The sequence below is a fragment of the Mustela nivalis genome (genome assembly GCF_964662115.1).
Source record: "Mustela nivalis genome assembly, chromosome: 15".
NCBI lineage: Eukaryota > Metazoa > Chordata > Mammalia > Carnivora > Mustelidae > Mustela > Mustela nivalis.
In genome coordinates, this window is record NC_139034.1 from 59,435,550 (window position 1) to 59,459,674 (window position 24,125).

General features: G+C 36.8%; 1 protein-coding gene across 21 annotated transcripts in view; it reads left to right on the forward strand.

The window, feature by feature from the left end:
• The window catches only part of SCEL (sciellin), a 329,124-nt gene that overhangs the window by 78,177 nt on the left and 226,822 nt on the right, over window positions 1-24,125 (forward strand). Inside the window, exon 1 of one of the 21 annotated variants that reach the window (XM_082701420.1) lies at window positions 12,355-12,422. The exons of 19 other annotated variants lie outside the window; for them this stretch is intronic. The gene's annotated coding sequence lies outside the window, so the exon portion shown is untranslated. Of the gene's footprint in view, window positions 1-12,354; window positions 12,423-24,125 lie in introns of those variants that run through there. One more of the 21 variants, XM_082701425.1, reaches the window with a different exon arrangement.

Genomic DNA, 24,125 nt, shown 5'->3' on the forward strand with positions numbered 1-24,125 from the left:
CCCACCCCCCTCCCCTCTAAAACCCTCAATTTATTTTTCAGAGTCCACAGTCTTTTATGGTTTGTTACCCCCTCGATTTCTCCCAACTTACTTCTCTCCATCTCGCAATGTCCTCCGTGTTTTTCTTTATGCTCCACAAGTAAGTGAAACCATATGATAATTGACTCCCTCTGCTTGACGTATTTCATTCAGCATAATCTCCTCCAGTCCCATCCATGTTGATACAAAAGTTGGGTATTCATCCTTTCTTTTTTTTTTTTTTTTTTTTTTAAAGATTTTATTTATTTATTTGACAGACAGAGATCGTAAGTAGGCAGAGAGGCAGGCAGAGAGAGAGAGGAGGAAGCAGGCTCCCTGCCGAGCAGAGAGCCCGATGCGGGGCTCGATCCTAGGACCCTGGGATCATGACCTGAGCCGAAGGCAGCGGCTTAACCACTGAGCCACCCAGGCGCCCCGTATTCATCCTTTCTGATGGAGGCATAATACTCCATTGTATATATGGACCATATCTTCTTTATCTATTCATCTGTTGAGGGGCATCTTGGCTTTTTCCTCAGTTTGGCGACTGTGGCCATTGGCTGCTATGAATATTGGGGTTCAAATGGCCCTTCTTTTCACTACATCTATATCTAAGGGGTAAATACCCAGTAGTGCAATTGCAAGGTTATAGGGTAGCTCTATCTTTAATTTCTTAAGGAATTTCCACAGTGTTTTCCAAAGTGGCTGCACCAACTTGCATTCCTACCAACAGTGTAAGAGGGTTCCCCCTTCTCCACATCCTCTCTAACACTTGTCATTTACTATCCTGTTGAATTTTCTACTCCTTTTTATTAAAAAAATATTATTTATTTATATTTTTTATTGTGTTATATTAGTCACCATACAATACATCATTTGTTTTTGAAGTAGTGTTCCATGATTCATTGTTTGCATATAATACCCAGTGCTCCATGCAATCCATGCCCTCCCTTAGAACCCATCACCAGCCTTACCCATCCCCCCACCCCCATCTTCTAAAACCTTTAGTTTGTTTCTTGGAGTCTGTAGTTTCTCATGGTTTGTCTCCCACTTCGATTTCTCTCCTTCATTTTTCCCTTCCTTCTCTTAATGTCCTCCATGCTATTCCTTATGTTCCACAAATAAGTAAAACCATAAGTTAATTGACTTTCTCTGTTTGACTTATTTCACTTAGGATAATCTCCTCCAGTCCCATCCATGTTGATGCAAAAGTTGGGCATTCATCCTTTCTGATGGCTAAGTAATATTCCACTGTGTTTATAGACCATATCTTTTTTATCCATTGATCTGTTGAAGGGCATCTTGGCTCTTTCCACATTTTGGCTACTGTGGACACTGCTGCTATGAACACTGGGGTGCATATGGTCCTTCTTTCACTACATCTGTATCTTTGGGTTAAATACCCAGTAGTGCAATTGCTGGGTCATAGGTAGTTCTATTTTTACTTTTTGAGGAACTTCCACAGTGTTTTCCAAAGTGGCTGCACCAATTTGCATTCCCACCAACAGTGTAGGCATAACCTCTGACTCATGAAATTTCCCATGACCTTCTCCTTGGGTTCAGTCATTTGCTAGTCTGACCAACAGAACTTGGGGAAACACTTACTTCACTTACTTACATTTACCAGTTTATTGCAAAGTGGTAATAAAGGATACAGATTAATAACCAGATGGAGAGGTACGAGGGTGGGTCTGGAAAGGTCCAAGGTACAGGGTCCTCTTCTCCCTTGGAGTTGGGGTGTGCCAGTCTCATGGCATGGGATATGTTCACCAATCCAGAAGCTCTCCAAACTGTGTACTTCAGGGATTTTTATGGAAGCTTCACCATGGAGGGACAATTGATTCTTAACTCATATTCCAGTGCCATTCCCCTCTCAGAGAATGGGTGGTGATAGGGGAGAGGGACTGAAAGTTAACAAGCTTTTCTTCATATCTTGATCTTTGCAGTGGCCAGCCTCCATTCAGGAGCCCACCAAGAATCACCTCATTAGGACAAAAGATGCTTCTGTTACCTAGGACATCCTGAAGGATTTAAGAGTTCTGGCTCAAACACTCCTACCTCAGAAAATTACAAGGATTTTAGGAGCTCTGTGTCAGGAAAAAGGGTTAAGGACCAAATATTAGCAGGAATCAGGAAAAGTTCACAGCTCTTCTAAATACATTATATGTATTATTTATTCTTACAATGTATGAAATGAATAAAATTATCATGAATCCTATTAGTAGAAGGAAAACCTGACACAAAAAGAATTAAACAGATGTCCACATTCACTCAGATCATCAGTGACAGCTCTGACATTAAGACTCAGAGAATCTGTCTGAAGTGTTCCATACCCTTCTGCACTAATTTAGACTGCCTCTCAATTCTTATTCTAAAGATTCTTCCTATAGACATTGCCACACAAAGGTACAAAGAAGCATGCACAAAGAAGCTCCCTGTATATTTGCTAATAGTTAAAAACTGGGAGCAGACTAAATATTCATTCATATGGAATTGTAAAAATAGTCTCCATGCAAAATATCCAAACAATGGAATATTCTGCATCAGTTACTAATAAAAAGATAGATGGAAATTTGCCAACAAGGACAAATGTCCAAGATATTGTTTTAATAAAGGAAATGTAAAAAGGAGTTTCTGTGATAAAATTAAATATCTCTATATAGATGTATGTGTGAATAGAAATATTCATGTTGATATACACACCAAATTAATAGTGATTTTCTCCTGTGGGTAGTGGTGAGGGAGGAGTTTTGCATTTTTGACTTATACATGTCTGTATTACTTGTATTTTATATACTGAATACATATTAATTTTGTATTATCTATAACATTTTTCTCTTAAGAAGATTTTAAACATACACAAAAGCAGAAAATGCAATAATGAAACTCCACTTATGTACATCTAGAACAGTCAACAATTATTAGAGTTTTACTTTGTTGACTTCATTTTCCCACATCCATTTTTTTTCTTTGCTAAAATGCCTTACAGCAAATCTCAGACATCACATCCTTTCATTCCTAACTAACTCAGTATGTGTCAATAGAATCATAGAAATTTTATTACATAATCACAGTGCCATTATCATACCTCACAAATTGACAATAACTCCTTGGCATCATGTAACACCCAGTCTGTAATGAAAATGCCACAATTGTCTCAAAAAGGTCTCTTTATAGTTGGTTTGTTTAGAACAGGATTCAAACTAGGTTCTTACATTGTATTTAATTGTTAGATTTTTTTTCCCCTATTTTAACCTAAAATGGTTCCCTCCTTATTTTTTTATGCACTGACTTGTAATTTAGCAATTATTAGAAGAATTCAAACATGTATTCTCATAGCTACCTATATGGCAACCCATGTCACACGTTAAATCTTATGAAAATAAGACACATATGTATTTCTTCCCTCCATCATCCATCAATAATCAGTATTTATTGAAGATCAAAGTGGTTTGAGCAAAAGACATTTCTCCTTTTCTCCCTCCCTTCTCACGCCTTTCTTCTCTCCTTTCTTCCTTCCAACCTTCCCTTCTCTCTCTCTCTTTCTTTCTTTCTTTCTTTCTTTCTTTCTTTCTTTCTTTCTTTCTTTCTTCTCTTGCTATAGTCAGGAGTTATTGGTGTGGAAACCTGGAAATTGAATTTTTTTCCCTAAAAATTATAGTAAATTTTAAATACCTTAGCTAAAAAACTCAGAAACTTAAATAACTTTCAAAGAAGGGCAAGTCAACATAATGACAATCTCAGATGGAATATTCAGGACAGTTTAAAAGTATTCAGTGCACGATAAATAAAGCTTTGCATCATTGTGTACAGCATTTGAGAGAGAATGCCAAGATGGCACAGAGTTATTCTCCCTGATCCAATGAGACCTAATTAGCACTAATGGGGGGGAAAACAGCAAATGAGAGCAGAAGTGCAATATTATATCAGGGAAAATATCCTAATGGACAGATTGATCAGTTAATGGAAAAATCCCAAGAGAAACAACGTTAAGGCCATTGAAATATGTAATTAAGAGGACAGAGAACACTGGAGGAGAAATAAGTGTGCTGTTTGTAATTCTCCAAGCAACCATGCATAGATCAATTCCTGCTTAGAACATTTTGTCTTTATTTTGGAAAAAGATGAAAGCTAGCATTGTTGTATTCTTAGTGAAAACGTATCTAGAAAGAGAACAGAATGCATATAACTATGTTTTGTTTTCATTGCTCTTGCTGATTTTCGAGTGTGCATTCTAGAAATTCCCAAAGGAGGCTCACATTTCAGTCTCACTTACTCACTTCAATATCATAAAATTTGCTTAATTACAATATTTAATGATACTACAGCATTACTGTGCTTGCTGTGATGGATGCTGACCAAGAAGGAGAGAAGTGAGACACACACTTTGGAAGCTTTGCATCACAAGTGTGATAATCAAATTGCTAGCCCAACTAATCCATCTTCAAAACAATAGGTTATTTTGTATTACAAAACTCAGAATATAATTTTTCTATTGTATGTTCTTTTAAAATTATTTGGTGGAAAATTTGAAATTATAGAATGACCTGAAACATCTCAAGAATTTCACCAAAGCCCTTTGAATTAAGTGTGGGCATATTAAACAGAGTTACCATGTATTTGTTGAATCAAACTTTTTTTACTTCTAGTGAAAGAGACCAATGTAGGACTGAATAGTGATTTTAGCTCTCATTTAGCAATATAGTGGAATATAAATCACTGAAATTTACTGTATCTAGCGTATCTATTATTTGCTCTGTGTTGTGGCTAAGAACATTTAGATATGGTCAGAGCATTTATAATTTAAAGCAAATTTCAGGAGCAGGGGTAAGTGCAAAAGAATATAATGGTTTGTTGATAGGAATAAGGGTTATTGTGAAAGTTTTCAAACTAGTTATAAGGAAGTTCCTATCTAATTACACTCATTATAATTGCACTACACCCATTAGATGTATTTGTTTATTTAAACTTATTGACCATAAACTAGGACATGCCTATGTTATTAATGACGAGAAATGATCAGACATGCAGTTAATCTTGATCCTAGAACTTGAAGAAAAGAAAAGGAAAAAAAAAGCCTGGAAATAGAATTTGAAGTCTATCACTAAGGTAAAGAATCAACCTGAAAACATTCTACAGATGTCAAAGGAAAGTCTATATGGAAACAGCAGTCTTAATATTTGGCAAAAATAAATTCAAATGAAAGGTAATTGAGCCTAGTGGATAGATAATTTGCTACATGGTGTTATATTTTCCCTCTTTATTTGTAGGAGCTACACATGGTGCTTGATGATCTCTCTTGTGTCAGAGTGTTGGATTCACAGGGTGTTCACAAATCGAAACCATAATCCAGTAATCTTTATTATTCCATGGGCATAAAGCCATATTCCCTATAAAGTCACAGCAATTATTTCTGTAATTATATGGTTGCATCTTATTCTTTAGCAATATGTCTACTATATTCATGACACGATGGCATTGCTTGTTGATATCAAGATAATACTAAACTATAAATCTTCTTAAGGCAGAGACCTTATTAATCACTCTTATATGTCTAGTATACATGGTAAACATGGCAAAAAGTACAGTGAACGACCTATAATATAGATGAGTTAAAAGTGTTTGTATCCCATTTTTAAGGCAATGGATCTATCCCCACTGACTGGCTAGAATGCTAGATACCTAATGACTGGTTGATATCTTCAGAAGTTGAGGTTACTAACACAGCTCACTGAAATGTACTGTGTTCTGTGTGTTTAAGTTAAAACTTCAGGGAGGCTGGACTCTTACTCCAGGATTCCTATATATAGTCCTTCTCGAATTGATTGAAGGCTTTAAAGGTAAGGGGTGTTAATTTAGGATTTCACTGCTTCAAAAACAGTAGTAATTTAACAGTTTTCTGTTTCACTAAGGTGCAAAGTAAGACTATTAGTGATAAAGTATTTTAATTCCAGATCTCCATTTATTTCAGGCTTTACAGACTTTTTAGAAGTTAGGAAGTTGTTATGAATGTTAGTAATTTTTTAAAAAAGATTTATTTATTTATTTGAGAGAAAGTGAGAGAGAGTAAGAGCGGGTCAGAAGGAGAAACAGACTCCTGGCTGAGCAGAGAGCCTGATGTGGGACTCGATCGCAGGACTCCAGGATCATAATCTGAGCCGAAGGCAGTTGCTTAACCAACTGAGCCACTCAGGCACCCTGAATGTTAGTAATTCTTAATATTGATGCCAGGTTGGAAACCTCAAGTGATATTTCCCATTCTACAGGCTGTGAAAAGTATGTTTTATATTTTGTTTTGTTTTTCATAGCATTATGGAAGTATAATTGACATACAATAAACTGCATATATTTAAAGGATAAAATGACATTTTAACTTATTTATTTACATGTGAAACTATCACCATAATCATGATAGTGAGCACATCCATTATACCTGAAAGTTTTTTTGTAATCCCTCATTTCTCTCTGTCTTCCCTACCCCATGTCTCCAAGAAATCTTTGATCTATTTTCTGTCACTATAGATTAGTTTTTATGTTTCAAATGTAATATAAAAGGAATTGTGTAGTGCTTACTCTTTTTTGTCTATCTTTTTTCACTTAGCATAATTATCTTGGATTCATCTATGTTACTCTGTGTATCAATCAATAGCTCATTCATTTTTATACTGAGTAATTATTTTGTTCTAACTCCATCCACATCCTTCCATTATATGTATATGCTATAATTTGTTTATCCATTTACCTATTAATGGACTTGGGTTATTTACCTATTTATATATATTGGGTTATTTATAATAACTTGGGTTATTTCAAGTTTAGGTCATTATAATAAAGCCACTGTGAGCATTCCTATATAATCTTTGTATGGACATGTACTTTCATTTCTGTATGCAAATATATAGGTATAAATGATGAGACCATATGTTAGGTCTATACTTAACTTTTCAAAAACTGCCAACTCTTTTCCAAGGTAATTCTATTATTTTACATTCCCATTAGCATTGAGAAAGAGTTGTAGGTGCTCCATGTTTTTGCCAATATTTGGTATAGTCTTTTTTTTTTTTAAGTTTTTCATCACTTAAAAATTTTGGAAAAATTGTTTCAGGTTTTTAATTTAAATTCCAGTTAGTTAACATACAGTGTAATATTAGTTTCAGGAGAATTTAATGATTTGTTACTTACATACAACACCCAATGCTCATTACAATAAGCACCCTCCTTAATACCCCTCACCCATTTAGCTGATCCCCTGTCTGCCTCCCTCCATCGACCCTCAGTTTATTCTCTATAGTTAAGAGTCTGTTTTATGGTTTGCCTCTCTCTTCCCCCACCCTCTGTCCATCTGTTTCATTTCTTAAATAAATTAAATGTGAGTGAAATCATATGGTATTTGTTTTTCTCTGACTGACTTATTTTGTTCTAACTCCATCCACATCCTTGCAATATTTGAGCATATTTGACACACAATGTTACATTAGTGGTATAGTCAGCCTTCTTAATTTTAGCCATCCTAATAGCTGTGTAGTGGCATCTCATTGTGGTTTTAATTTGCACTTCTCTAATGACTAAATGTTGAGCATTTTTTCATGTATCTTCTTTAGTGAAGTATCAGCACAAATATTCTGATCAATTTAAGATGATAAAAAATGCACTCCTCATGTTTTCTCCAAGTATGAAGCTTTTTTCTCTTAGCTGTGCCTAATATCAGAAGTTAAAAAAATTGACAAAGCCAATTTATTATTTTTCTTTTATTAATTGTACTTTTGGTGGTGTAGTTAAGAAATCTTTGCCTAAGCCAAGGAACCAAGTATCTTCTCCTATGCTTTTGTGTAGATGTTTTATAGCTGTAGATTTTACATTTAGGTCTTTGGTGCATTTAAAAATAATTTGTGAAGTGTATAAACCTGGTGATTCACACACCTGTACTCCTGGGGATAAAAATATATGTTTATAAAAAATAAAGAATTAATTAAAAAAAATAATTTGTTTCAAAAAACAGGGGTGTATATATGCCTTCAAATTAGTGTTTTTTGTCTTCTTTGAGTAAAAATCCAGTAGTGGCATTACTGAATCATATGGTAATTCTATTTTTAACTTTTTGAAGAGCCTCCATACTGTCTTCCACAGTGACTGCACCAGTCTGCATTCCCACCAATAGTGCATGAGGGTTCCTTTTTCTCCATTTCCTCACCAACACTTGTTGTTTCTTGAGTTTTTTTTATTTTAGCCCTTCTGACAAGAGTGAAGAGATATCTTACCATGTTTATTGCAGCAATATTTACAATAGCCAAACCATGGAAGCAGCCAGAGTGTCTATCAAGAAATGAATGAAAAAGACGAGTAATGAAGATATATAGATATATACAATGGAATATTATTCAGCCATAAAAATGTTGCCATTTGCAACAACATGGATGGATCTAGGGAGTATAATGTTAAGTGAAATAAGCCAGTCAGAGAAAGTCAAATACCATATGATTTCACTCATATGTGGAATTTAATAAATAAAACAGCAAACAAAGGGGGGAAAAAGGAGAAAACCCAAAAAACAGATTCTTTTTTATTTTTAAATTAGCATATAAAGTATTATTAGCCCCAGGGGTACAGGTCTGTGAATCATCGGACTTATACACTTCACAGCACTCACCATAGCACATACCTTCCCCAATGTCCATAACCCTACCACCCTCTCTCTACTCCCTCCCCCTGACCACCCTCACTTTGTTTTGTGACATTAAGAGTCTCTTATGGTTTGTCTCCCTCCTGATCCTATCTTGTTTCATTTATTCTTTTCCTAACCCCCCACCCCCCCACGTTGCATCTCAACTTTCTCATATCAGGGAGATCATAAGATAATTGTTTTTCTCTGATTGACTTACTTCGCTCAGCATAACACCCTCTAGTTCCATCCATGTCGTCGCAAGTGGCAAGATTTCATTTCTTTTGATGGCTGCACAGTATTCCATTGTATAGATATACCACCTCTTCTTTATCTATTCATCTGTTGATGGACATCTATGTTCTTTTCATAGTTTGGCTATTGTGGGCATTGCTGCTATAAACATTTCGGTGCACGTGCCCCTTCGGATCACTACATTTGTATCTTTAGTGTATAGGATAGCTCTATTTTCAACTTTTTGAGGAACCGTTTTCCAGAGTGACTGCACCAGCTTGCATTCCCACCAGCGGTGTAGGAGGGCTCCCCTTTCTCGTATCCTCACTAGCATCTGTTATTTCCTGACTTGTTAATTTTAGCCATTCTGACTGGTGTGAGCTGATATATCATTGTGGTTTTGATTTGTATTTCCCTGATGCCGAGTGATGTGGAGCACTTCTTCATGTGTCTGTTGGCCATCAGGATGTCTTCTTTGCAGAAATGTCTGTTCATGTCCTCTGCCCATTCTTGATTGGATTATTTGTTCTTTGGGTGTTGAGTTTGATAACTTCTTCATAGATTTTGGATACTAGCTCTTTATCTGATATGTCGTTTGCAAATATCTTCTCCCATTCTGTCAGTTGTCTTTTGGTTTTGTTAACCATTTCCTTTGCTGTGCAAAAGTTTCTGATTTTGATGAAGTCCCAATAGTTCATTCAAAACACAGATTCTTAATTATAGAGAACAGATGGTTAGCAGAGGGGAGATGGATGGGGAGATGGGTGAAAGAACTGAAGGGGATTAAGAGTATACTTATCCTGATTCACACTGAATAAATATAAGGAACTGTTGAATCACTGTATTGTACACCTGAAACTAACATAACACTGTTTGTACAGTAAGCCAGAATTAAAAAAAAAAGTTAAGTAATTTGTATATATGGTATGAGATATGGATCGAAGTTTAATTTGTTAATGTATTGACCTAATTATTCTAGCACCGTTTATTGAAATGACTGTCTTTTCTTATTGGATTGCCTGAGAACATCTGTTAAAAAAAGTCACATGCCAGTGTGCCTGGGTGGCTCAGTCAGTTAAGCATCTGCTTTCAGCTCAGGTCATGATCCCAGGGTCCTAGGACTGAGACCCTCATCAGGCTTGCTGCCTAGTGAGGAGTATGCGTCACCTTCTCCCTCTGCCCATTCCCCTCTGCTTTGTTCTGTCTCTCGCTTTCTCTTCCTCTCAAATAAATAAAAAAAATATATTTTTAAAAAGTCACATGTCCCTATATGTCTAGGTCTACTTTTGGAATCCCTATTCTGTACTATTGATCTATTTGTATCTTCACATCAGTATCACTGTCTTGATATTTGTAGCTTTATCATAAATATTAAAATATAACACAAGTTCTCCAACTTTTTCAAAGTTATTTTAGCTATTCTAAGTATTTTGGCTTTTCCATATGAGTTTTAGAACCTTGTTAATTTCTACACAAAATCTCCTTTTTTTGACTGGAATTATGTTGAGTCTATAGATCAATCTGGGGGAAAACCAGAAATTTTAACAATATTGAGTTTTTCAACCTATGAACATGTATATTTCTCAACTTATTTAGTTCTTTCTTAATTTCTCTGACTGTGTTCTATAGTTTTCAATGTCCAAATCTTGCACATCTTTTGCCAGATTTATCTCCAAAATAGTTTTTATGTTTATGTTATTATAAATGATATTGCTTTTTCAATTTTGATTTCTGATTGTTGCTGAAATATAGAAATAAAAGTGATGTTTAGAAATATTTTGTTTATTTGAGAGAGAAACGGTGTGTGCACACACAGAGGGAGAGGGAGAAGCAGACTCCCCACTGAGAAGGGAGCCTGATGCAGGGGCTTGATTCCAGGATCCCAGGATCATCACCTGAGCCAAAGGCAAACACTTAATGGACTGTGCCACCCAGGTGCCCCTAAAAGTGATTTTTTTCTATGTCAATCTTATATCCACAACCTTGACAAACTCACTTATTAGTTTTAATAGCCTTTTTTTGTTCCACAGGATTTTCTACATAAATGATTGACATCTCTGAATAAAGATAGTATTTTTTTCTAGTATAGAGGATTTAAAATATCTTTTTTTTTTTGCCCTTTTCATGAGTTAGTATCCTCAATATAATGTTGGATTGAAGAGCTGAAAATGGGTACCCTTCCCTCGGTCATGACCTTAAGGAGAAAGTATTCTTTCATTAGGTATGATATTAGCAGTAGGTTTCTCATAGATGTTTCTTAGCAGTTTGAGAAAGTTCTCTCCTTATGTTGCTGAAACTTGTATCAAGAATGGATTTTCTCACATGCATCTATTTATAAGATTATAATTTTTTTTTAGTTTGTTAATGTAGAGTATAATCTTTGTAGGTTTTCCCAATGTCAGTGGGGCAAAGCATGTGTCAAAAATCCTAAATTACAAAGATTTCAATATGAATTTTCTAGCAGAAAATAATAGATTTCTGCAAAAAAGAGACATATAGAGTATACTATAGAAAAAAAAGATAATGTCAGTATAAAGCCATCCAGTTTTAGAGAAAAGACAACTCTAGATTTTTGATGTTACAAAGAAAGAGGGAAAAGGAACAGTAAATATTTGTGCCATTCAAAGCAGTTCACTCTATTTCTGTTGGAATACTGGGCCATTATGTGTTATTTTGTCCTCTAATACTAACTTAGGTGACTTAGATTTTTGTATTATATGTAACAATCCTCCCTTTCTTGAGGTCCATCTTTTAAGAGAACATCTATAAATAGGTAAATATACCTTGCCCTGATGCGCTAAATAATATAAGCAAAGGAATTTCTCCAAATCATTGTGAAAAGCTCATTTTGTCTTCTGGGATCTCATTTGCGAGACCAGTTTTAGTCTTTTATCTTACACAGGGTATATAAATATAAGGATGGCTGCCAAATTTACATTAGTTTTTTTTTTTTTTTTTTCTGAGGATACTGGGGGAAACTCGTTATAGTTTAAGCTGTATTTTCTTCTAGGGTTCAAACGTGTGGCTTGCTGGGTTGGGGTGTGCAGTGGGTGGAGTGGGGCATGGGCCCTCCAGTCATCTATTTATATGACTAAATGAAGCCTCGTGGGAAAGAATTCATGCCTAAGAAGGAAAGGTCAAGAAAGGAAGATTTGGCCTAACCTCAGGGATCAAAAGGGACCCAATATTATGAGTCTCACCTTGTCAGCCTCTCAGCTCTGGTCCAGGGTCACATAAGTCTTGCAGAAATAGGAGTTGAGAATTGTAGTGTCCACAGTCTCTGAGACATGAGGACACCAAACAAATTTACTCTGGTCTCTGGGAAAAAAGTCAAAAAGGAAGAGATGCATTTCCCCTTTTCTGGAGGGAACACAGAAGTTGGCACTTAGAAGTTTCCAGAAAGCTCTACGCATTTAGCATCACTGAGACTGGATCCTAGAGATAGAGTAGTGTCTGTGGCTTCTCCTTTGCAGATAGTGGAGACAATAGATTTGCTCCTGGAGATTCCCAGGTAAAACTGGAGGGATTTTGAGAGAATCTGGGGATCCCAAAGTTGTGGCTTGGGGGACAGTGGGTAGAAATATAGGTTGTTACTCTTAATGTGCCTTAATTTTATCCTATAGGTGGATGTTATATGGTGAAATATGGGCAACCCATTCTGGTTAGGTTAATTTGAAATACTGTACTTTGAGTCCAATTTAATGAGACATAAGAAAGAAAAAATTGATAAAATCAAGTACCAATCAACATATCTTTATATAAAAAAAAAGTCCTCTTGTTTGACACAACAATTATTTTCCTGCTAGTCTTGACTATTTTTAGATGAAGAAAAATTTGCTGTGATTTCTAAGTGCTAATTAATTCTAAAGTTCACAGATTGGGTAATGGTAAAAAGTGCAAAAGGTGTGATTTAGAAAAATAATGTCTACTTTATGTTTATGTTGGAGTATAATGGATTGTGTTTCTATTGCTATGAATTTGTCATTTGTTTTTGAGAAATAAGACCTGGCCACTCACTCAAAAATGATAAACTAAAAGGGATTTTATATTAGAATATACTATTGAGGTGAGAGCCTGTAAATCATGTAAAATTATGAATAGGTACAATTTGTTATATAGGTACAATGCTCCAAGCATGCACCACCTGGATCAGGCATTGCTTCGGTGATACAGAGGCTGACTTTCACAAATCTTCATTCTGGTGACTTTCACAGTGGCCTCTAGTGCCCAGAGCCTGTCAGAGTTAAATAAAGAGGAAGATGACTTCATACATCCTCAGCTTGACTCAGAGGGCATTCCTTCCAAAGTATGATTCTCTACAAAACAAGATTGTTTAAAAATATGGATATTTCTAAAATGGGTATAGTATCATATCAAGATAATAATAATAATAACAACAGTATTAAATGTATTCTAGTCAGACTTTCTTAGAATCATCAGGCACTAATTTCCCTAGGTGACTTTATTTATTATTCTGTTAGCTGCTTTTCTGTAAGAGAGGTTTTAAAAATAATTCCCTTATTTTTCTAACAGTCTTTGGATTTTTAATTTTAAGATGCCATTTTCACTAGCATCTTAAACTTAATTTTCACTGTTGAAAAAGAAAGATATTGCTTTTTCCTTCTAAGCCATTATTTCCCCCCTGTTTTAATAGTTCTCTGTCATTCTCTTTCTTTTAATAATTAAACATATCTGTGAAGTAGGTATTCATATCATTTTATGGATGGGGAACTGAGATTAGTTTTGAGTTCTTTGTTCATGTTTTGAAAAGGAAATGTGATTATGTGCATCTGCCCTCATGATGATCAATATATAGTCATTAAGTAAACAATTCCATAGCATTTCTTAGTAGGGAAGCTTGACAGGTAAATAAGACTGTCCTTTGGAGCTCACAGGGGGAAATTTCACTTTCTCTGTGAATTGGTTGTACAGTTTTGATTGTAACAGTAATCTAGAATGAAATTGTAGGCCATACACTATAAGATATATGGGAACCTTTAAAAATGAAGTGATCAAATATTATGTTAATCAAACAGAAACTGTAACTCAGCTTTGGGAAAAGTCATTATCAATATCATCATTAAAAATGTCATGTGAAGCTATATACATAAATAGGTGAATTTATTCAGGTGATTTAAGCTCATACTGTATTAAAAAAATCAAAATTTTTACAGGTGATTATTTTATCTTGGTGACATATGTTCTCTTTTAAGAGAAAGGGAAAGACCATAAGCAAACTAATAAAGACTTTAGGTTAAGTAGAGCTGCAGTGAGTTCTAAAGAAAATAATACACTGACAGCTTTATTTGATAAACCTCAAGTAGATGGGAAAATCAATGCTGTTCACATCATTTGGTTTGCTGTCCTATAACCTACCTTATCAAGCAGAAAATAAATTGCTTTCTTTTCACAAGTAATAAGAATGTTAACAGTCGCATCATATGAGTCTAGGCATAGATCAGCAAGTTTCGCTTAATTTGTGAGTATATAAAAATCACCATTTCAGTGGACTTATTTCATGTCCATTTCATATCCACCATTTTAGTGGATATATAGTTGATGATTGTCATCTGGGGATAGAAGTTAGAAAACCATAGAAGGTAACTCAATATCTGGCATGCACAACTGTTATTAATTATACTAATTAATATTGACTTCAAGGTTAATATGTGCTAGGTATAGTGTTGAGTATGTTAGATATATTATGTTAATTTAATTTGGTTTTATATAATCATTGTTCACTGTATACATATATTGATAATTTATCAAATCTATGGACTGGCTTAAGGTAAGATGCAAATATATACATGAACACAAATGTTTGCATGTAATTTTAGGGATCATAAATCCCGTGAAGCCTATTCCTGAATTCTCACCTTAAGAATTCCTGTTTTAGAATACTACTTAGAGAATTCAATAGCAATAATACTGTTTCCAAATGTAACTTGCTTATTTTTATGTGTATTTGATAGCATAGAACTTCAGGAATAGAATTTTAATGACCCTGTTTGTAAGTTACATCACATGAATAACATAGTATCGTAATAAGTGGAAAACACAATTTATACCAAGAATACCAACTGAGGGATAATTTATAGCAGGGCAAAATTGGAAACAGTATCCAATATCCAATGATAGAGTATAGGTTAAATGGATTATGAGACAATAAAACGTCATGAAGCCATTTGTAATGAATATATACATCAATATAGCATATCACTGTGTCAAGAACTAGCTTTAAGCAGCATATATACTGTTTTGAAAAAATACACATATTAATGAAAAAATCTAGGAAAGCCCTTCATTTGATTCTTTAAAAATTCAAGCTAGCCTAAGAAAACAGATCTCACTTATGGGCTACATAAGAAATTTTAAAGGAAATCTACTGGGTATCCAGGAGTGCAAGGCCTTCTTACATAGCTGGTGTCATGATGGAGTCCAGAGTGAGAGGTAGTTCCCAGTTTAAGAAGGCTCTAGGTGATCAGAGTTCAGAGCCTTTCTTCCAATTCTCCTTGAACATGACTCAGCCACACTGTGCCTCCCAGCTTCTTTCTGTTCCACTTTAACTGGTATATTCATTAAATCTGCTCCTTGTAAATTTAATTTGCCCATGGTACAGTATGGTGTCTTTAATTCACAACCTTTTGGTTTCAGACCCTACTGTTAACTGTTTTTAGTTTAAATTCTCAGGATAGAGCCTATTGCTTGGCTAATTGGACTAGATTTGTTTCTGGACAAACTGTTGGTTATTTCCATTAGAGAGACATCTAACTACAGCTGGGGTGATGGCCTGGGGTTGTAGTTTCATATGGTAGAAGGGTGTAGGTAGGGTAATTTTATTCAGAATGATGTAGGGATATAAGCAGTGTAAAGTAATTCTAGTGAGGAGGGCTTAGGCATCAAAAAATTAATAGTGGCTATCTCTGGCTAGTAGGATTATAAGTGATTTGAAATATGTGTGTATATATGTATGTATTTTTCTCTTTGCATTTCTCCAATTTCTAATTTTAAAATAATGATTATGTCTGACTTAGAATATAAAGAAATAATATCACTAGAATGTAATTTGTACTTTTTCCTCTGTAGTACTGTAGTTTTGGTCTAATTCCATTTGTTAGAGAATTTCCAGATTCTAGCAATAAAATGTTGCTTTGAAAAAGACGAAATGTCTGGGAAAAAAAAAAAGAGAGAGAGGAAAAAGAAAGGAAGAAAAAAGAGAAATGAAAAAGAAAAAAAAGAAAGAAAATTAAATATGTGTTTTATGTTTTAGGCAATTAGAGCCAGTACTCAATACCATTTTGATTCTTTGGCTTTATAGCAAGGCTTGTGCTGGGGCTGGAGAAATACAGAGATACATAAAACAAGGCCTCTGTCTTCAAGTTCCGTTCAGTAAATATTAATTTAGTACTTTAATGTACAATAGGGATCCAGATGTGATAAGATATAGTCACTGCCTCCTCAAAGAGCTAGATAGGAACAGGAAGGGGATGTGGAGAAAGGGGAACCCTCTTACACTGTTGGTGGGAATGCAAGTTGGTGCAGCCTTTTTGGAGAACAGTGTGGAGATTCCTCAAGAAATTAAAAACAGAACTTCCCTATGACCCTGCAATTGTACTCCTGGGTATTTACCCCAAAGATACAGATGTAGTGAAAAGAAGGGCCATCTGTACCCCAATTTTTTTTTAAGATTTTATTTATTTATTTGATAGACAGAAATTGTAACTAGCCAGAGAGGCAGGCAGGGAGAGAGAGGAAGAACCAGGCTCCCTGCTGAGCAGAGAGCCCAATGTGGGGCTTGATTCCAGGACCCTGGGATCATGACCTTTGCCAAAGGCAGAGGCTTTGACCCACTGAGCCACCCAGGCGCCCCTGTACCCCAATGTTTATAGCAGCAATGGCCACGGTCGCCAAACTGTGGAAAGAACCAAGATGCCCTTCAACAGATGAATGGATAAGGAAGATGTGGTCCATATACACTATGGAGTATTATGCCTCCATCAGAAAGGATGAATACCCAACTTTTGTAGGGTACATGGATGGTACTGGAAGAGATTATGCTGAGTGAAATAAGTCAAGCAGAGAGAGTAAATTATCATATGGTTTCACTTATTTGTGGAGTATAACAAATAGCATGGAGGACATGGGGAGTTAGGACAAGGGAGTTGGGGAAAATTGGAAGGGGAGGTGAACCATGAGAGACTATGGACTCTAAAACACAATCTGAGGGGTTTGAAGTGGTGGGGCGGGGGTGGGAGGTTGGGGTACCAGGTGGTGGGTATTATAGAGGGCACAGATGCATGGAGCACTGGGTGTGGGGAAAAAATAATGAATACTGTTATGCCGAAAATAAATAAAAAATAAATTTAAAAAAAAACCTGTGGGGGGACAGGAAAATAAAACTAATATTGCAAGACAATCTATGTGAAGGGTCCAACAACTGATATGAGAGTTCAGAGGCATGAAAATCATTTTAAGTTGGGGTGAATAAAAAAGACCTCATGAGAGATGTGGGATTTGAGTTGGTCTAATTGGATGGGGAATGCTTGTGTAAATGGGGGTATGGTAAAAGACATTATCAGATTGTGGGAAGAGCTAGCAAAAAGGATACAGGTAGGAGTGGTACAAGGCATGTTTGGGCAATGTAAGTGTAGTGGACTCATGTTGCAGAATGGTAGCAGATAATATTGGGTCAAGCAGAAACAAGATTTTACTAAATACTTTTTAGGTATGCTTTCATAAAATGCTTAGAAGTGGTTTTTTTTTTAATTTTTTATTTTTTATAAACATATATTTTTATCCCCAGGGGTACAGGTCTGTGAATCACCAGGTTTACACACTTCACAGCACTCACCAAAGCACATACCCTCCCCAATGTCCATAATCCCACCCCCTTCTCCCAAACCCCCTCCCCCCAGCAACCCTCAGTTTGTTTTGTGAGATTAAGAGTCACTTATGGTTTGTCTCCCTCCCAATCCCATCTTGTTTCATTTATTCTTCTCCTACCCACTTAAGCCTCCATGTTGCATCACCACTTCCTCATATCAGGGAGATCATATGATAGTTGTCTTTCTCTGCTTGACTTATTTCGCTAAGCATGATACACTCTAGTTCCATCCATGTTGTTGCAAATGGCAAGATTTCATTTCTTTTGATGGCTGCATAGTATTCCATTGTGTATATATACTACATCTTCTTGATCCATTCATCTGTTGATGGACATCTAGGTTCTTTCCATAGTTTGGCTATTGTGGACATTGCTGCTATAAACATTCGGGTGCATGTGCCCCTTTGGATCACTACATTTGTATCTTTAGGGTAAATACCCAATAGTGCAATTGCTGGGTCATAGGGCAGTTCTATTTTCAACATTTTGAGGAACCTCCATGCTGTTTTCCAGAGTGGCTGCACCAGCTTGCATTCCCACCAACAGTGTAGGAGGGTTCCCCTTTCTCCGCATCCTCGCCAGCATTTGTCATTTCCTGACTTGTTGATTTTAGCCATTCTGACTGGTGTGAGGTGATATCTCATTGTGGTTTTGATTTGTATTTCCCTGATGTCGAGTGATATGGAGCACTTTTTCATGTGTCTGTTGGCCATCTGGATGTCTTCTTTGCAGAAATGTCTGTTCATGTCCTCTGCCCATTTCTTGATTGGATTATTTGTTCTTTGGGTGTTGAGTTTGCTAAGTTCTTTATAGATTCTGGACACTAGTCCTTTATCTGATATGTCGTTTGCAAATATCTTCTCCCATTCTGTCAGTTGTCTTTTGATTTTGTTAACTGTTTCCTTTGCTGTGCAAAAGCTTTTGATCTTGAGGAAATCCCAATAGTTCATTTTTGCCCTTGCTTCCCTTGCCTTTTGCGTTGTTCCTAGGAAGATGCTGCGGCAGAGGTCGAATAGGTTGCTGCCCGTGTTCTCCTCAAGGATTTTGATGGATTCCTTTCTCACATTGAGGTCCTTCATCCATTTTGAGTCTATTTTCGAGTGTGGTGTAAGGAAATGGTCCAATTTCATTTTTCTGCATGTGGCTGTCCAATTTTCCCAGCACCATTTATTGAAGAGGCTATCTTTTTTCCATTGGACATTCTTTCCTGCTTTGTCGAAGATTAGTTGACCATAGATTTGAGGGTCTATTTCTGGGCTCTCTATTCTGTTCCATTGATCTATGGGTCTGTTTTTGTGCCAGTACCATGCTGTCTTGATGATGACAGCTTTGTAATAGAGCTTGAAGTCCGGAATTGTGATGCCACCAACGTTGGCTTTCTTTTTCAATATCCCTTTGGCTATTCGAGGTCTTTTCTGGTTCCATATAAATTTTAGAATTATTTGTTCCATTTCTTTGAAAAAGATGGATGGTACTTTGATAGGAATTGCATTAAATGTGTAGATTGCTTTAGGTAGCATAGACATTTTCACAATATTTATTCTTCCAATCCAGGAGCATGGAACATTTTTCCATTTCTTTGTGTCTTCCTCAATTTCTTTCATGAGTACTTTATAGTTTTCTGAGTATAGATTCTGCGCCTCTTTGGTTAGGTTTATTCCTAGGTATCTTATGGTTTTGGATGCAATTGTAAATGGGATTGACTCCTTAATATCTCTTTCTTCTGTCTTGCTGTTGGTGTAGAGAAATGCAACTGATTTCTGTGCATTGATTTTATATCCTGACACTTTACTGAATTCCTGTATAAGTTCTAGCAGTTTTGGAGTGGAGTCTTTTGGGTTTTCCACATATAGTATCATATCATCTGCGAAGAGTGATAATTTGACTTCTTCTTTGCCGATTTGGATGCCTTTAATTTCCTTTTGTTGTCTGATTGCTGAGGCCAGGACCTCTAGTACTATGTTGAATAGCAGTGGTGATAATGGACATCCCTGCCGTGTTCCTGACCTTAGCGGAAAAGCTTTCAGTTTTTCTCCATTGAGAATGATATTTGCGGTGGGTTTTTCATAGATGGCTTTGATGATATTGAGGTATGTGCCCTCTTCAAAACTTTGAAGAGTTTTGATCAGGAAGGGATGCTGTACTTTGTCAAATGCTTTTTCAGCATCTATTGAGAGTATCATATGGTTCTTGTTCTTTCTTTTATTGATGTGTTGTATCACATTGACTGATTTGCGGATGTTGAACCAACCTTGCAGCCCTGGAATAAATCCCACTTGGTCGTGGTGAATAATCTTTTTAATGTACTGTTGAATCCTATTGGCTAGTATTTTGTTGAGTATTTTCGCATCTGTGTTCATCAAGGATATCGGTCTATAGCTCTCTTTTTTGGTGGGATCCTTGTCTGGTTTTGGGATCAAGGTGATGCTGGCCTCATAAAATGAGTTTGGAAGTTTTCCTTCCATTTCTATTTTTTGGAACAGTTTCAGGAGAATAGGAATTAGTTCTTCTTTAAATGTTTGGTAGAATTCCCCCGGGAAGCCGTCTGGCCCTGGGCTTTTGTTTGTTTGGAGATTTTTAATGACTGTTTCAATCTCCTTACTGGTTATGGGTCTGTTCAGGCTTTCTATTTCTTCCTGGTTCAGTTGTGGTAGTTTATATGTTTCTAGGAATGCATCCATTTCTTCCAGATTGTCAAATTTATTGGCGTAGAGTTGCTCATAGTATGTTCTTATAATAGTTTGTATTTCTTTGGTATTAGTTGTGATCTCTCCTCTTTCATTCATGATTTTATTTATTTGGGTCCTTTCTCTTTTCTTTTTGATAAGTCGGGCCAGGGGTTTATCAATTTTATTAATTCTTTCAAAGAACCAGCTCCTAGTTTCGTTGATTTGTTCTATTGTTTTTTTGGTTTCTATTTCATTGATTTCTGCTCTGATCTTTATGATTTCTCTTCTCCTGCTGGGCTTAGGGTTTCTTTCTTGTTCTTTCTCCAACTCCTTTAGGTGTAGGGTTAGGTTGTGTACCTGAGACCTTTCTTGTTTCTTGAGAAAGGCTTGTACCGCTATATATTTTCCTCTCAGGACTGCCTTTGTTGTGTCCCACAGATTTTGAACTGTTGTATTTTCATTATCATTTGTTTCCATGAGTTTTTTCAATTTTTCTTTAATTTCCCGGTTGACCCATTCATTCTTTAGAAGGATACTGTTTAGTCTCCATGTATTTGGGTTCTTTCCAAACTTCCTTTTATGGTTGAGTTCTAGCTTTAGAGCATTGTGGTCTGAAAATATGCAGGGAATGATCCCAATCTTTTGATACCGGTTGAGTCCTGATTTAGGACCGAGGATGTGATCTATTCTGGAGAATGTTCCATGTGCACTAGAGAAGAATGTGTATTCTGTTGCTTTGGGATGAAATATTCTGAATATATCTGTGATGTCCATCTGGTCCAGTGTGTCGTTTAAGGCCTTTATTTCCTTGCTGATCTTTTGCTTGGATGATCTGTCCATTTCAGTGAGGGGAGTGTTAAAGTCCCCTACTATTATTGTATTATTGTTGATGTGTTTCTTTGATTTTGTTATTAATTGGTTTATATAGTTGGCTGCTCCCACGTTGGGGGCATAGATATTTAAAATTGTTAAATCTTCTTGTTGGACAGACCCTTTGAGTATGATATAGTGTCCTTCCTCATCTCTTATTATAGTTTTTGGCTTAAAATCTAATTGATCTGATATAAGGATTGCCACTCCTGCTTTCTTCTGATGTCCATTAGCATGGTAAATTCTTTTCCACCCCCTCACTTTAAATCTGGAGGTGTCTTCGGGCTTAAAATGAGTTTCTTGGAGGCAACATATAGATGGGTTTTGTTTTTTTATCCATTCTGATACCCTGTGTCTTTTGACAGGGGCATTTAGCCCATTCACATTCAGGGTAACTATTGAGAGATATGAATTTAGTGCCATTGTATTGCCTGTAAGGTGACTGTTACTGTATATGGTCTCTGTTCCTTTCTGATATACCACTTGTAGGCTCTCTCTTTGCTTAGAGGACCCCTTTCAATATTTCCTGTAGAGCTGGTTTGGTATTTGCAAATTCTTTCAGTTTTTGTTTGTCCAGGAAGCTTTTAATCTCTCCTTCTATTTTCAATGATAGCCTAGCTGGATATAGTATTCTTGGCTGCATGTTTTTCTCGTTTAGTGCTCTGAAAATATCATGCCAGCTCTTTCTGGCCTGCCAGGTCTCTGTGGATAAGTCAGCTGCCAATCTAATATTTTTACCATTGTATGTTACAGACTTCTTTTCCCGGGCTGCTTTCAGGATTTTCTCTTTGTCACTGAGACTTGTAAGTTTTACTATTAGGTGACGGGGTGTGGGCCTATTCTTATTGATTTTGAGGGGCGTTCTCTGAACCTCCTGAATTTTGATGCTCATTCCCTTTGCCATATTGGGGAAATTCTCCCCAATAATTCTCTCCAGTATACCTTCTGCTCCCCTCTCTCTTTCTTCTTCTTCTGGAATCCCAATTATTCTAATGTTGTTTCGTCTTATGGTGTCACTTATCTCTCGAATTCTCCCCTCGTGGTCCAGTAGCTGTTTGTCCCTCTTTTGTTCAGCTTCTTTATTCTCTGTCATTTGGTCTTCTATATCACTAATTCTTTCTTCTGCCTCATTTATCCTAGCAGTTAGAGCCTCCATTTTTGATTGCACCTCATTAATAGCTTTTTTGATTTCAACTTGGTTAGATTTTAGTTCTTTTATTTCTCCAGAAAGGGCTTTTATTTCTCCCGAGAGCGTTTCTCTAATATCTTCCATGCCTTTTTCGAGCCCGGCTAGAACCTTGAGAATTGTCATTCTGAACTCTAGATCTGACATGTTACCGATGTCTGTATTGATTAGGTCCCTAGCCTTCGGTACTGCCTCTTGTTCTTTTTTTTGTGTTGAATTTTTCCTTCTTGTCATTTTGTCCAGATAAGAGTAAATGAAGGGGCAAGTAAAATACTAAAAGGGTGGCAACAACCCCAGGAAAATATGCTTTAACCAAATTAGAAGAGATCCAAAATCGTGAGGGGGGAGAAAGGGGATAAAAGGAGGTTCAAAAAGGAAGAAAGGAAAAAAAAGCAAAAAGAAAAAAAAAAAAGAAAAGAAAAGAATTTTTAAAAAAAGAAAACACCTAAGAAAAATGTAAAAAAGAAAAAAATATATATATTAGATAAACTAGTAAAAAATCGTTAAGAAAGTAAAAGGTAACAGTTAAAAAAAAAATTTTTTTACCCGAAGGCGAGAAAAAAAAAAAATGAAAAAGAAAAAATTAAATTAACTGCAAGACAAAAAAAAAATCACAGGAAAAAAGCCATGAGTTCCGTGCTTGGCTTTCTCCTCCTCTGGAATTCTGCTGCTCTCCTTGGTATTGAAACCGCACTCCTTGGTAGGTGAACTTGGCTTCTGTTGGAATTCTTGTTGATCTTCTTGGGGAGGGGCCTGTTGTAGTGATTCTCAAGTGTCTTTGCCCCAGGCGGAATTACACCGCCCTTACCCAGGGCCGGGGTGAGTAATCCGCTCGGGTTTGCTTTCAGGAGCTTTTGTTCCCTGAGCGCTTTCCGTAGAGTTCTGGAGGACGGGAATACAAATGGCGGCCTCCTGGTCTCCGGGCCCGGAGGAGCCGAGAGCCCAGGGCCCCACTCCTCAGTACGCCCTCAGAGAACAGCGCCCAGTTACTCCCGTCTGCCTGACCTCCGGCCGCGCTCCGAGCTCACCGAGCCTGCGACCGGTTCAAGGTAACACCGAGCTGTGAGCTTACTGTCGGCTCTGTCTCTGTAGCCGGCTTTCCCGTTCCAATACCCTCAAGCTCTGCGACACTCAGACACCCCCGATCCTTCTGTGACCCTGCGGGACCTGAGGCCACGCTGACCCCGCGTGGGCTTCGCCCCGGTTTAGCCTCTGGAGCGATGTCCCTCAGCGGAACAGACTTTTAAAAGTCCTGATTTTGTGCGCGGTTGCTCCACCGCTTGCCGGGAGCCGGCCCCTCCCCCCGGGGTCTCTCTTCCGGTCGCTTTGGATTCACTTCTCCACCGGTCCTACCTTTCAGAAAGTAGTTGTTTTTCTGTTTCCAGAATTGCTGTTCTTCTTCTCTTCGATCTGCCGATGGATTTTCAGGTGTTTGCAATCTTTAGATAAGCTATCTAGCTGATCTCCGGCTAGCTGAAGCAGTCTCAGCTTGCTACTTCTCTGCCATCTTGACTCTTTTTATTTTTTTTTTTTAATTTTGATTTCATTAACGAGACTATTTCAGAGCTGACTAGCTAGCCTGTGTCTGAAAAGGGGATGGTAGTC